Raw genomic sequence first — 13,809 nt, 5'->3', positions numbered from 1 at the left:
AGCTTTAGTATTTATTGCCATTACTCTGGATATTTATCATTTTCGGGACAAATGGCAGTCAGAAGGCCTGCATACAAACATTTAAATTTATGTGCATGATGTTTATTGGGGAAAAGCTGTACAATATATATGGAAGTTCTGTTATTTTTTCCCCTATTGCAAAATACAAACATACAGGAATCCGGTTGACTATTGGTTAAGCATCCATGCTCTAATTATAATGGCAAAAGTGATATTTGAATTTTTCACTAAAATATTAAATAATTATATTGAGATCATAGTAATATTTACTTTTAACATTCAACAAAGGCCAAATTCAGTGAAAGCTGATTGCAATGTGAGTGAGGCTACCTTGCTATAAAAAGAAAAGCCTCCAAGGATTAGTGTACCTGATTAAATAAAAGATTAAACTGAACAAAGCCAGAATGGAAACAATGAAAGGGATACGAATACGAAAAGAGCATGCTGAATGAAGGTCAATTATGCAAGCACGGAGAAAAAAATGCCACTCTGTTCGCTTTCTTTTTCTTCTTAGAGACCTGGAGAGAATTTTGAACACACTAAGAGGATGCTGTTGGTCCAAGGTACACTGATCTGTACCAGCGAGATTGCTGTCTTTCCTTACATTGAGTGAGCTCAGTGTTCACGGAGGATGCTGAACATGCAGGACTTGAGAGTGAAGTCTTCTTTAGTTAGTTCGTGGTCAAAGTTACAGAAACTGCCAGTGAACTGTTTTCCATGCTCCACTGCCATTATCATACAACCTTGGTTTAATGGACTCCACGCTGGAGTGAAAAAATAGCTCTGCTAGTTGTCAGTCAAGAATATCTGTCAATTGGATCAGCTTGTGTTAAATTGTGGGTGACCCAAGCAAGCTAAAATGTCTTGGTATTTTCACTTTGCAGTAATGATCATTTCTGAATTACCTCTTCAAACAACAGTTTTGCATCTTTATGAAGCAATGCAATTACCTATACTACCCCCAACTGTTACACTACACCTTTTTCAGCTGTTCAGAAACCTGACCTTTGAGACTAAAGTTTCATGACATAGGAGCTGTAGTAATAAGACTAGTTTTAAGCCTTAATTAGCTTTAATTAAGACTAATTTTCCCTGGCTACTTGTTCCTGGCCCTATTTAGCACTGTATCACTCCTTGCGTTGTGCTATTTTAAATCAGGTTAATTAAATGACCCAGGCTGAAAAACAACTCTTTAGGTAGGATATTTTGTTTGGATCAAAGATAATTTTCTTGACATGTTTAATAGGAGAGCCCACAAGAAGTTAACTCGACTGACATGGGGGCACGTTTCGTCCTAGGGACCAGAATATGCAGCCAGGGGAAGGAAACAACTTACGCCAAAACCTGCAGCGCAGAATTACAGCCTAAGACTCTCCCTCTTGTTAAATCAGCGTCTGCCTAAACTTACTAAATATAAATTCTCCATGCTCTGGGAAACCAAGAAAAGAGATTAACTGATTTCCGGCACAAGCTGGAAGCTATAGAACATGTCTCCAGATCCTTGCCCCTGCAGCAGGTGATTTCAGATGGAAAACGCCATCTGTGCAGTGCAACTGCCCCAAAACCTGGAGGTCAGTTCCCAGCAAGATATAGACTCAAACTGCCTCCAAAGTTTCCAGTTGCCTTTTCTCAAAACATTTATCAGTATTACCTCTAACCCAGTTCATCCGGAATCAAAACTAAAAAACATAAAAACATTTAATGTGCCAGCTAGAGCAACTATTAATATTGCTCCTAACAGCAATTCTTCCTTATTGAAGAAGGGATGAAATAAAATCAGCAGAACAGAGTGTGCTTCCTCCCTGGTCTCCCCACTGCCATAACAATACAAATGTTTTGCGCTTTCCAAAGCAGCAATTGAACCCATTTGCCCCTTTCTTCTGTAAGCCGCTCTCCTCCATTTCGAGCAACTCAGCTCCATCCTGAAGTTGGAGGAACAACCACCTACTTCTCTTCAAAATGAAGTGGTCACCTTATTCCCATTTGTTCAGACGCTGGTTTTAAACCAATTTTCTTTTGTCTCCTTTTTCTTCACAAAATTGACATTCACATCCCTTTTCCGGGCACGTTTGGCATCCCGGCGCAGGCAGCAGAGGGATTCAGGCTGACAAGAGAAGCTGATGGATTCAGCCCCCGGGCAGTGCATTAGCTCTACGGCATGGAAGGCCCTCTGCCCCTTTCACCCCCAGCATTTACTTATCCACGGACCAATCTGAATCCCCATCAATGGATTGCTCTGCTCTGGTCCTCTGTTTGATCTCAAAACTTATAAATATTTCATCGAATGGTAGAATTATGACATCAGCGATGACCCAGCCAGACATCACAAAGGCAGCAAATTCATTTGTGCTCAGCTATTCTGTTGTTTAAGATTCTGCACAAGCCCTTCACACATTTTGAAAAAGTCATAATTCACAGCTATATCATAACTCTAAATATGACCCTTTAATGACATTGCAGTCAGGAGATATGACATTTTTTTGCCAGCTGGCAGTGGAATTTTTGCTATATCCATTAGATAGAAAGATTAGATAGATATTGGAGAGTATATAGAGAAAATACTATCAGCAGTCAATCTGGAGCTAAAGGGAGCTTCAGGCACACGACACTCGGGTTGTTTTCAAGCTAATGCAATTTAGCATCCTCCTCAATCTAACATCTGTATTCAAAGAGTCAGTCACTGTATCTTTGTCACAACATCAGTACTGTTGAACATTGGCCCGTTTTTTCTTTCCTCCTTTTTTTTTTTTTTTTTTCCTTTCCTTCTGCTCTGTTCTGGGCAAACACACTTCAGATCAATAAAATCTCCATTTCACTTCATCATGAGCTCATTCCTTATTTTAAAAGGGTGTTAGTGAATAAGATAGTTTACAGAAAAAGAAACCAAAAATGTACATTATTCCAACTGAAGTTAGCTTGTTTTGCTATGAGACACATTTTCAAATAAAATATTTGTGAAAAAAAAATCATGCTCTTGTACAAATTAGAATATTCAGCCACTAACAAAAAAAACCCTCGCAACCTCTGAGCAGCTTAATTCAGAAGAGTAGCACAGTATTTTTCTATTACCAAAAAAAAAAGAAATTCCTGCCCCCCCCCAATTTGTTTTCATTAAAAAAAAGTGTGTGTGAGCACGCAAGTGTATTTATATATTTATATATGTATATATTATATATATTTGTATGCATCTGGAGGCTGGAGACTACCCTTTCCTTTTTTCAGTACTTTCTACCTTTGCTCTTTTTAATTGCCCGAGAGATGACATGAATCCATAGCTTTGCTCCTACAGTGGATGGATCTTACGGGTACACCAGCCTATCTGGGGAAACAGTATTGTTAATGGCAGTACAGGGTCACACAGGGAAAACTGGCTGGAAGATTACATGGAGCGTAAGGCCATTAAGAGAAGAATCTTCTTCCCCCATGATGGGAGAGGGACCCACAACACAGAGCAGAACTCCAAACCAGAATTCAGAAGTTGCCCAACGGTTAGTCTGGGTGCAACCCCAGTAGAGAAATGTATGGCACCAACAGAGAGCAAATGTTTATTACAACTTCCATGTCACCAGGTGTGTTCTCAGCGACATGGTGATCTCAGTGCAGGCCCTGATGGAAATGTCTCCAAAGGCCAATTTTTTACTCCTGACAACTGGAAAATTTCAGAGGTTCATGTATCCAAATTATACTAATATATTCCCGCTACATCCTTTCATTTGGGGAAACTCAGATTGTTTGAACAAATATTTGATTAAGCCTCATATGACACAGCAGGGAAAATATTTTTAATGATATCCTGTGGTCAGAATCAAACTTTGCTGACAATTACCTCACAGTGGTGCCCAAATTTTACACTTTTTTCCATACAGATAAAAGAGCTGTGTTTAGCAATAGTTGGCAAAACCTGGCCTTTCTTGGTCATACCTCACAACACTGGAACACCTCTGGGATGTAACACGTCCGGTGTTGGAGAGTGTGCAGCAACCCTGTGCGATGAGATTCAGGACAGGAAGCAGAGAACAGGTAAATGTAGGGAGAGATATGCAGTTACCTCCAGCAGCACCTGGATAAGAGACCACCGGCATCTGTACTTGTGATACGACAGTCTAAGGTCAACATGAAGTGGTGATTATCTTAACTGATTTTCAAAGGTTTAAAAATACATTTTTTAAGGGGCCAAGACTTCACCTATGTCAAAACATAGACAAGGTTAAAATTAGAAGCTGGAGATAATTGCTTAGAAGTTTCGTGTATGTGCCTGTATGTTTTGGTAAATTTTCCAGTACCCAGAGATTTCAGATCAGCCTTTGGTTAGAGAAGTCAAGCTTTTCCTGCTGGAGAAGTTGGGTGTGGGAAACTTACATAACAACCTGCAACCAATAGGGAAATTCTCAGTATGGCCCTGCCTTTTTGCAACTAGAGACATTATAGCTCTCGTCCTTAGTGTCGTGGCTTAATTTGCAGGCTGATATAACCCAGGGTATTTTCAGCATCTACCTTAAAGGGATGTGAATATCCGGAGGAGTATGCTGGGAATTGATAATCACCCCTAGGATCCTGTAGGAAATGGAGATGTGTCTTGATGGAGGGGAAATCAAGATCTTAATGTAGTCAAATCACCTTAGTAACAACTGGTTTAGACATTTCATGCTAACAAGGGTTTTTCCAGATTGCTCCTTCAGCAACTTTGCTGGAACTTGAAAGAAATGTGATGCTGATGAGATAGTAATTATTAAAGAAATACTGTCACGACCCAGTCTGTTGTTACAAATTATAAGAATTGATTTTAACCAAGTTCAAATAGCTCCTTTATTTTCAGCTGTCAGTGAGCACACATTTTAAAAGTATCTCCAGTAAAAGTAGATTAAGAATTCCTTCTTTTTAAATGGCTGAAAGTATTTCAGGAACCCAGGTAAGGAAGCACACATTCGTACATGCACTTATACTTGATATTATATTCAAAGAGGTAAAAGAAGCAGCAATATTTCTTAGCAGGTAGCTGCAGGCTAAAATAAAATAAGAAACAAAAATATTTTTCATGAACAAAGAATTGGTCGAAGACTAAGAACGTATATATTCCCTAAATTAATAAATTGCACAAAAATGTAATTTGACATCATACATAATGCCTCTGAGTATTTCTCTGCCACAGATACATTCATCAAATTATATCAGCCTTTAGATTTTTATTTCATTAAGAAGTAGGAGGAAAACTTCACCTTTGAACATGACAAATGTCACTATAAGCAAAAATGGACAATGATGGATCACTCACTAAGCAGAGTGTCTTCTCCAGCTTTATTCCCATCATCTGTACTGCAACAGCAGAAACAGTTATAGAACTGGCCAACAAAAGACACGCGTGTGTCTAATGCACTAAAAAGGAGACAGAATTATCTACATATAGATATAACATAACCACGCAGCCAAACTTAAGATATTTGCTTTTGCAAATACTAATTGCAAGGTAGTCATACTTTTACTAAAAGCAAGCAAAGAACAACACACACACACACACTCGGGACACTGCAGACATCTTTCTTGCACCGATGTGCATGGCACCGGCTGTCTAATTTTCAGACGTTAGTGTTGCATCACAAATACCATTCCAAGAGTGGAGATACCCGATAACAAGAGAAGAGCCTGGAGACATCCAGGCATGAACACCCTTATGAGAAACCAACATGCCACATCAAACTGCTTACATCAATTCTAGATCCATTATTACTCATGATACCTAGATATGCTTTGGAACATGACTCCATATCAGTTTTAGCCAACGTGTTAAAATAATATAAAGGAAAATGAAAAAGATGGAGTTTTCATTTCATCTTTCCTTTTTTTTCCCCCCTATAAATATTCCAAAGACAAAACAGGGCAGTTTTAGCAGTCAGTTTTGTCTCTGCCTGCTAATTTACTTTATATTAAAAGTCAGACAGAATAACTGAACCACAACAATGTTGCAGATTTACATAGCCAGATTTTTCCGACTTTTTACACATTATTGCTATGTTTACAATTAACCAAATTAATCCCAATTCTAAAGAGCTTTTAAGTACAGGAAGGAGTACTTGATTTATCTGTTGCTCACTCTCCCATTTATTAACCTTCTTGTTTCACTCTTCTGCAGTTTACTAGCAGTAAACGAATCCCAGGTGAAAGCAAACAAAATACTTCTTTTGTAATGTTAATGCTACTGTCTTTATAAATCTCCGATTCCAGGCACAGCCTTAGCTCCTTACTGGCTTTGATTTACGAGTGGGCTGACCCAGGCCTAACCCTGTCAGCTTTAGTTCTGAGACAGTCCTTAGGATTATGGGTCTCTGATCTGGCAAATTCCTGAGAGGAAAAAAATTTAACTGAGGAAGGCTCTCTCTGACAAGTGATAAAGCCCCGTTCCTTTCAGGTTACACTAGAGACGGGGTTATGGGCAGAATTAATTGAGGGAGACATCGGGACACTAAAAAGAAAAAAAAAAAAATCATGAAAGAAGAAGAGAATATGGGAGAGTTACTGAAAAGGAAAGAAGGAGGGGTTGAAGGGAAGCAATCAATTCCCATTTATAAGGTATGGAGTCTAGCAAACTAATTAGCATTAGAGCCGGATCAATTTTCTTATACAAAGTATTTTATGAGATTGTTACATGACAGTATACTAATTAAAACTGATTGGCCTAATTAGGGCAGCATTAATAACATAGCAGGCACCAGCAGTAGCACCGCTTGGTCCGTGATGTGCTTTAAAGATAAAGATACGCGAGAGTCACCACAGACAGCCCTTGTTTAAACGTAACATTTTGCTTTGCAACAAGGCAACGGTGTGACTGCGATCACATGTTGGTCAATAGCTTGCTTCTTTTCTGCAGTGGAAGAAAAAGAAGAAAAATGGCAAATTAGCCAGTATAAAAGGGAGAGACAAGTTGAGAACTGAAAACAATGGTGCATTAGAAAAGCAATTAGTGAGAAACAAATATAAAGCATGGGCGCAATTCTCCCATGCACTGAACCTTGGGAAATCGTTTACTGGTAGCTTCACCTAGACTTTGGTATCACATAAAAGATGTGCAATGCAAGGCAGCAGAGAAATAAACTGCCTAATTCGGCGAATTACAGCCCTGGGAGTCTACAAACACTGATCAGTCTACAGGCTTTCCCCAAGGGCATACTAAGTAACCAGTATTTCCCAAAGTTGTTCATGAGAAGTTGCCCAGATTTAGGTTGTGATGAGACCTTTCCTTAACAAGAAATTTTTCTGAACATGAAGAGATCAGGACGACATGCTTTTAAAGGAGAACACTAGATAGTATATGCAATCCTGTTTTTATTCTTTGAGGAAATGAATGAAATTTCATAAAAAGCATGTTTCTAGTTTGGGTGTGAAGAATGAGGAACAGCTGTATGAATGAACGAACAACCTTCTACAAGCATTTGAATGAAGACAAGACATCAAATAACTGTACAAATAAGAAGCTATTTAAGTATGTGAAAGGAAACAAAACAATTATTAAACAAGTTCAAAGTGAAGAGCTATTCAGAATTAAGTGGGAAATTCCCCAATGGTATTTTGGAGCACTTGCACACTTTTGCTTGCCATTTAAGACTTTAACTGCTGTGATTCTGCCATGGTAAGTGAGAAATAAACATGGAGTGAAAAATCAGGATATTTAGGATTTAACAATATAGTTGCTGCAGATCAAGGTATTGGAAATTCTAGATTAACAAGGGAGATCGGTATGGTAAGGAGATCAGTAGTTAGACAGACAATACAAAAACCTTAGAAAGTAGAGGTTTTGCTTTTTTCCTGGAGTAAGACTTCTGGTCTATAATAATTATATTGGTAATACACTATTGCTGCCAATGCTCCGTTCCTCATTGCACAATGGTACAAAACAAAACTAAGCACAATGATAATTTGGTGCTCTGCTTCCAAAAGATACTGCCTTGAAACCACCCATCCTGGTCACTGGTGCCTTCCACAGCAACTACTGCAAAGTAGTTACTCCATACATGTTATCTCCAGAGGAGATGCACTTCCAAAATAACTTCAGCTGTATCAAAATTTTTCACACACTTGTGTCAATTTTCTTGAGTAAAGCAATGTCATTTCAAGATAGCAACTGCTTTGTGAGTCAACAACTGCAAAATAAGGTTACCAATGCACCAGAATTCAAGTATTAATTTATTCTGGGAACCTATTAGAGTCATAGAATCATTTAGGTTAGAAAAGATCTTTAAGATCATCAAGTCCAACTGTTAACCTACTGTGCCATGATGGTCAACTTCTTCAAGTAGAGAAGTACTTACAGAGAATTCCCTTCCAGAAGAAAGGGAGGAAAGAGGAAAATGGGAAAGCCCATAAAGAGCCTGCAATAAATGACAATATTCATGGTTATAATTTTAGTTATTTGCATATTATACATGAATATGTACTCATTCTTTTAAAATAAATATATTTGTATATTATCATTTCCTAAGGCTGAACACACACTTGAAGAAAAAGATAGTAGCACAGAAATAAAGTATATATAATAATTAGTTGATTTTAATATTTTAAGCCTCACAAATTAGTTTTAAATTATTAAACTCCATATTAATTCTGTAAAAAATACATATATATAAAAGTAGTTGTGTAATGGACAAGATGAATCTGCTACTAAATCATACTATGAAACCTACAGTGAGACTCTGAAGAAATCAAGCCAACTAATGGACCTTTGCTTGCGTGAATCACATGGCTCAAATTTGCAGTCTTCCACAATGCACAGCATCTGCCAAGTGTCACTTTAAGAATTTCTATACCTCAGAACTCTGGGGGGATTTTACTGCCCTTCATTTGATAACATCTGAATAATTCATGACTTGAAAAGTTACAAATAGGTTATTATTAAATGCAAAAATATTTTTAAAAGCCAAACCTCACATAGAAATTGACTATTCTTGCCCTGATACTCATATCTGAGCACTCCCATATAACTTTCTGATGGGTTACACAGCTGAATGCATATTCTTGTAGCTGAAGCTCATCCTTTAGGTTTGTGTGTCCCTAAGTCTCCTACAGCACTACCTCCATTTCTCTGGTTCACTTCATGAGCATAAATCTTTATCTTTTGAGAGTTTTGGAAACTATACCTGAAATGCCACCTGTCAGAAGCTTCAGGACCTCTGCTGAACCCCAGATCCGCCCTGTTATTTAAGCATAGTTTTTCCTCAAACAACCAGATCTGCTGGCAGTCTGGGTTACAGTTCTCCTATTTGGAAGTACATATTTGACACAAATTGGTGCAAAGACTGCAAAAGTTCCAAAAATCTAGTCACTGCTACACACAGTACAAGAAATATATGGATATAGTGGGAATAAAATAAAATCTGCTTTCTGTGCTCTGCCTCAATTTCTTTGTCAGTCCTGACTGGATTTTGTACTTAGAGCAAACTTATCTTAGTAGTCCAGGTTTCTTTGTTCTGTGTATCATTTCTTCTCCGATCCACAGTTTTTTCTGCACACAGTTCCTTCATCTTTGGATGGTCCTGCAGCTAAATTACCCCTCCAGCTATAAAAGAATTCCCTTTTCTTATTCTTTAACGGGTCCATTATTACCATTCATTCTGCTCCCTTTTCATTTTTGCCATTCCTTAAGCTAGCAAACTAGTACCTACTAGTTTCTTCTTTCCTTTCACAGATTTTTTCAGTCCATAAAGCCTCATGCTAGAGACTGGAAAAAATAGTTTTTTTCATAGGCTGCCTCCAGAATGTTTTTCCTGATATTCTGCTCTGGTGAAACCCAGAGTCTGATGATACTGACTTGGAAGAACCATAACTCACCCTCCTAGTTAGGCCTAACAATATATGACTAACACCACATACACAAAGGCATTGATTAATTAAGTTGCTTCATAACACCAATCAAAATTCACAAATTGTACAATATCTGTAAAAACAGTGTGATTTTCAGGCAGCTCTTCCTATCCTGAATGTCAAGTCACCTTTATTTGTATGCCTAAGTATGGATTTGGTAGCTAAATTTATGGACCAGTTTCAAAACTGTAGTTCCGCTAGAACCAAAAATTATAGTGCTAACATTCACTCCAGTTCGTTGATTGTGGCTGTGCCAGATGTATGCATTCTGGGTAAGAGCACAAAAAGCGGCGTTCAACATTTAAGCTGATCTAAAAAGAAAAGGCTATCTAACATTTACTGTCAGCCATTGCTGTGTAGAAACATGAACTTTACTTAGTTTAACAAAGAACAGAAATCATTTGAGTGTTAACAAATATCATAATACTTCTGAGAAATCTGAACCTTTGAGTTATACAACAGGGATGCCATTTGAGTTATACGCAGCATTGTGAAATCTTGCATCTGTTCAGATTTTTTTTGAATGCTTTGAAAAGGCAGCTGTCCTCTTCTTCAAAACAGTACCCTGAAGTGTATTAAAATACCACAGGAAGGGCATTAATAAAACAAAGGTGCATCAAATGCATAAAAATAAGAAAGTGCTGAGGGGTATGAAATTTTAGAAACTGTAATCATGTTTCTGAGCTTTTATTTAGTTTTGTTTAAATATACCACTAATGGATGTTAAATATATTGGTCCACATCCTCAGCTAGGGGGAAAAAAAGAAAAATAAATCAATAAAGCTTAAATAGATTTATATCAGTTGTGGTTCTGCCCCCTATCCTGGTATTTACATTTCTGGCAGTTACTCTGTCTTCAGTCTGCTTCTTGAAGACTTTCAGTGTTGCAAGGCATGAGAAAACCAAGATCTTTTAGATCACCTCTGGTGCAAGTCTCACTGCTGAAACCATAAGCACCCTTTCATATAATCTCATTTTGACTAGACCTGTTCAAATGTTCTTACTGCTCAAAAGAAAAATTAACAGCCCAGATAAAAAAAGTGCACGTGTCCTGCTATAAGCTGTCTCCACTCCTTAAGCCACAGTCTCCCATTTTCTTTTACTTGGAGCCTCTACAAATTAAAAAAGTGAGGCACAACATCTGAGAGATGAAATCACAGTGAATTGACTTTCAGCTAAAACAGCCAACACTTTGTTTGCTTTAAGAGACCTTGCTATTCATTGCCACTTAAAATCTATCACTAAACAGTCCCAAACCATCAATTACACTGCACTTTACTGTAAACCCTGATGCTCTGCAGACCATTAAAGGGTAGGCCTTTCCAAAAATTTGAACTGAAAGTAGCTTAACTTCAGTGACAGGGTAATCATCCCGTAAGGTAACACTTCAACTCATCATCTACACTTGTAATGCATCCACTTTCAAATGACATAAGAGGCTTCCAGGTCCTGCTTTTCTGAAACATCTCTGCATGAACTGTATGACAAATCCAGTCCCTTCTCTGGGCTCCTGTAGCAGTCACAGGAAAGCTGCAGCGGACCAGTGATGGCTGAGTGAGAGAGACTGCCTCACCTGCTCGGCTGCAACACTGTGCATGGACCTGGGCGCGTGGGCAACTTGTGTAAAAACCACAACAGAATTCAGATGTATTTAAGAGCTCAAGAAAATCCTAGTATAGGGCATCTATTCTGGAAAATAGTTTCTTCAAAACCAAACTTACTGTAAGAATAGACTGGTTTTGGTGGAACAGAAATTTTTCATTTTGACACTCTTGCTATAAATGCTTTGTGAAAGGAGAGGGTGTTTGACAATGGTATTTTTTTAAACATTTAAGATTCTAAGAAGAAAAAAAAATTGAGTGTTATTAGAATAAACATTTCACTGGACTTAATTCTTACTCCACTGCCCCATCCAAAAGTGCATTAGAAAGCAATATGCTTTAATCGAGTTATAAAATATTTGCAATAACAATCTGCCCTGCAAATAGGAAAAAAAGTCTTTTTTGTGCCTGGATATAGAAAAAAGATTCCAGTTACAAGAAATAATAAATTTTTATAACCAGAGTTAACTCTATAGTGAAGATACAGCATACCACATCAGTTCAAACATAGCCAAAAACAAGGCTGGTACTGGGCAACCAAGTGCCTTGGATCAAATCATATATTGGGTGCTGCAACGAATGGCCAACAATTATGTTCCTTTCAGAACATAAAAGGAGAATAAAGAAGCCCCCAGTATTAACATACCGAAGCATTATTGGCTGAGATGGTGCACCAGTACCTTGAAAATCACTACTAATTACAGCAGCAGCAAAGCCCCAGACAACTTCCAAGTCAATTTTGCAAAGGCAAATTGTGGGAAGGGACACAAAGAAACCAAGGAGAAGGTCCTCGTTTGAGGTGACACTGTACTACAACAGCACCACTGGGAATAGAGTCCTGGCTTCGCCCAAACCATTTAATACACCATCTAATTATTATGCTATGCATAATTTCACTCAACACAAGGATAAAAAAATATTTAAAGAGAGACATCTATAATAGTGCAAGAAAAATGCAAGAATGAATAAAAATAAGAAAGTGCTGAGGGGTATGAAATTTTAGAAACTGTAATCATGTTTCTGAGCTTTTATTTAGTTTTGTTTAAATATACCACTAATGGATGTTAAATATATTGGTCCACATCCTCAGCTAGGGGGAAAAAAGAATCAGCCATGAATCAGAATAATTTTCAAAATGTGCGACTATAATGCTGGCTTGCCTGGAATCATCCCAACTGCAGATGGAATAACTTCACGAGGACTATTTTGACTGTGAACATCTGATGAATTTGGGGGTCACAGGAGCTCTTATGATGTTGGCAAGCCTACAAATCAAACAACTGCAAACCAGGATCTGAGTAACGAGTCTTCATTCTAGATACCATCAATACAAGAAGTCTGTTAATACTGGGTCTACATTCAAATCAGTTGTATCATTTTCAGACTCCACTGGATTTGCAAAACACACTGATTTCTATTGCCAGATGGTATAAGACTTATAAATAGCCCCTCCATAACATCATCTCAGAAGACTGAGCGGGCCCATAAAAAACAAGATCACCTTTAGTGATACTTGGCAATAGCCACAAAGGATTAAAGAAAGACACATTACACCCTTGAACAAACATAGAGGGAGAAACTGAGGTGGGTGATGACTCAGGTTTTTTGGGGGGTTTGTTGTTGTTGTTGTTGTTTGTTTGGTTTTTTTTTCCAAGTCCAGGGTGGTTTGGGGTGGCAGCTCTCAGCATGCTCTCCGATTGTCCCTCAAGGAGAAATGCAAAGTGTTTCCTAAGGAACTGAACAGGAGTGGCTCTGCATGCCTGGATCTACAGGCAACTGCACAATTGGGTCTGAAATAATGGAGAGGAAATTAAGAAGCAATCAACCAGAAAATCCCTTCCTTTCGCCATCTGTCTGAGCTGAGAGGCCTTAGGGGGCCCACCTCCCTTGCTTGAACTCACACAGGATGCAACAACACAAGGAATTCAGGGTCCCTCTGCAGTAAATAGAGGACTTGGGCTGCTCTCAAGTACGCTGTGGCTGAACTTGTCCTTAGAAACTTTCAACTGTGTTTTGGGTCCACAGTGCTACTTGAGGACAGTGAGCTGCTTGATTCCTTTGCATGGAAGTCAGAGCGGGAGGGCAGTGCACCAAGATGATGGGACACTCAAAAAAACATTTTAAGTTTCTGCCCCCCTCCTCACAAGAATGGGCCAAATGCTCTCCAGGGTCCCAGGCATGGGGACACTCTGCGGCCAGTGGGACTCACATTTCTGCAGAAAGGGACTGGGAACTGGTTTTGGCCAGGCCGCAAGACACAGAGGCAGCCCTACACTTGGGGCACAGGCCTTACAGGAGGGGCAGCTGAGCTGAGCAGATCCTAATGCTCCCTTAGGCA

This window comes from Vanellus vanellus (assembly GCF_965231255.1).
Source record: "Vanellus vanellus genome assembly, chromosome: 1".
NCBI lineage: Eukaryota > Metazoa > Chordata > Aves > Charadriiformes > Charadriidae > Vanellus > Vanellus vanellus.
The sequence above is the reverse complement of the archived record's forward strand: the minus strand, read 5'-3'. Positions refer to the sequence as shown.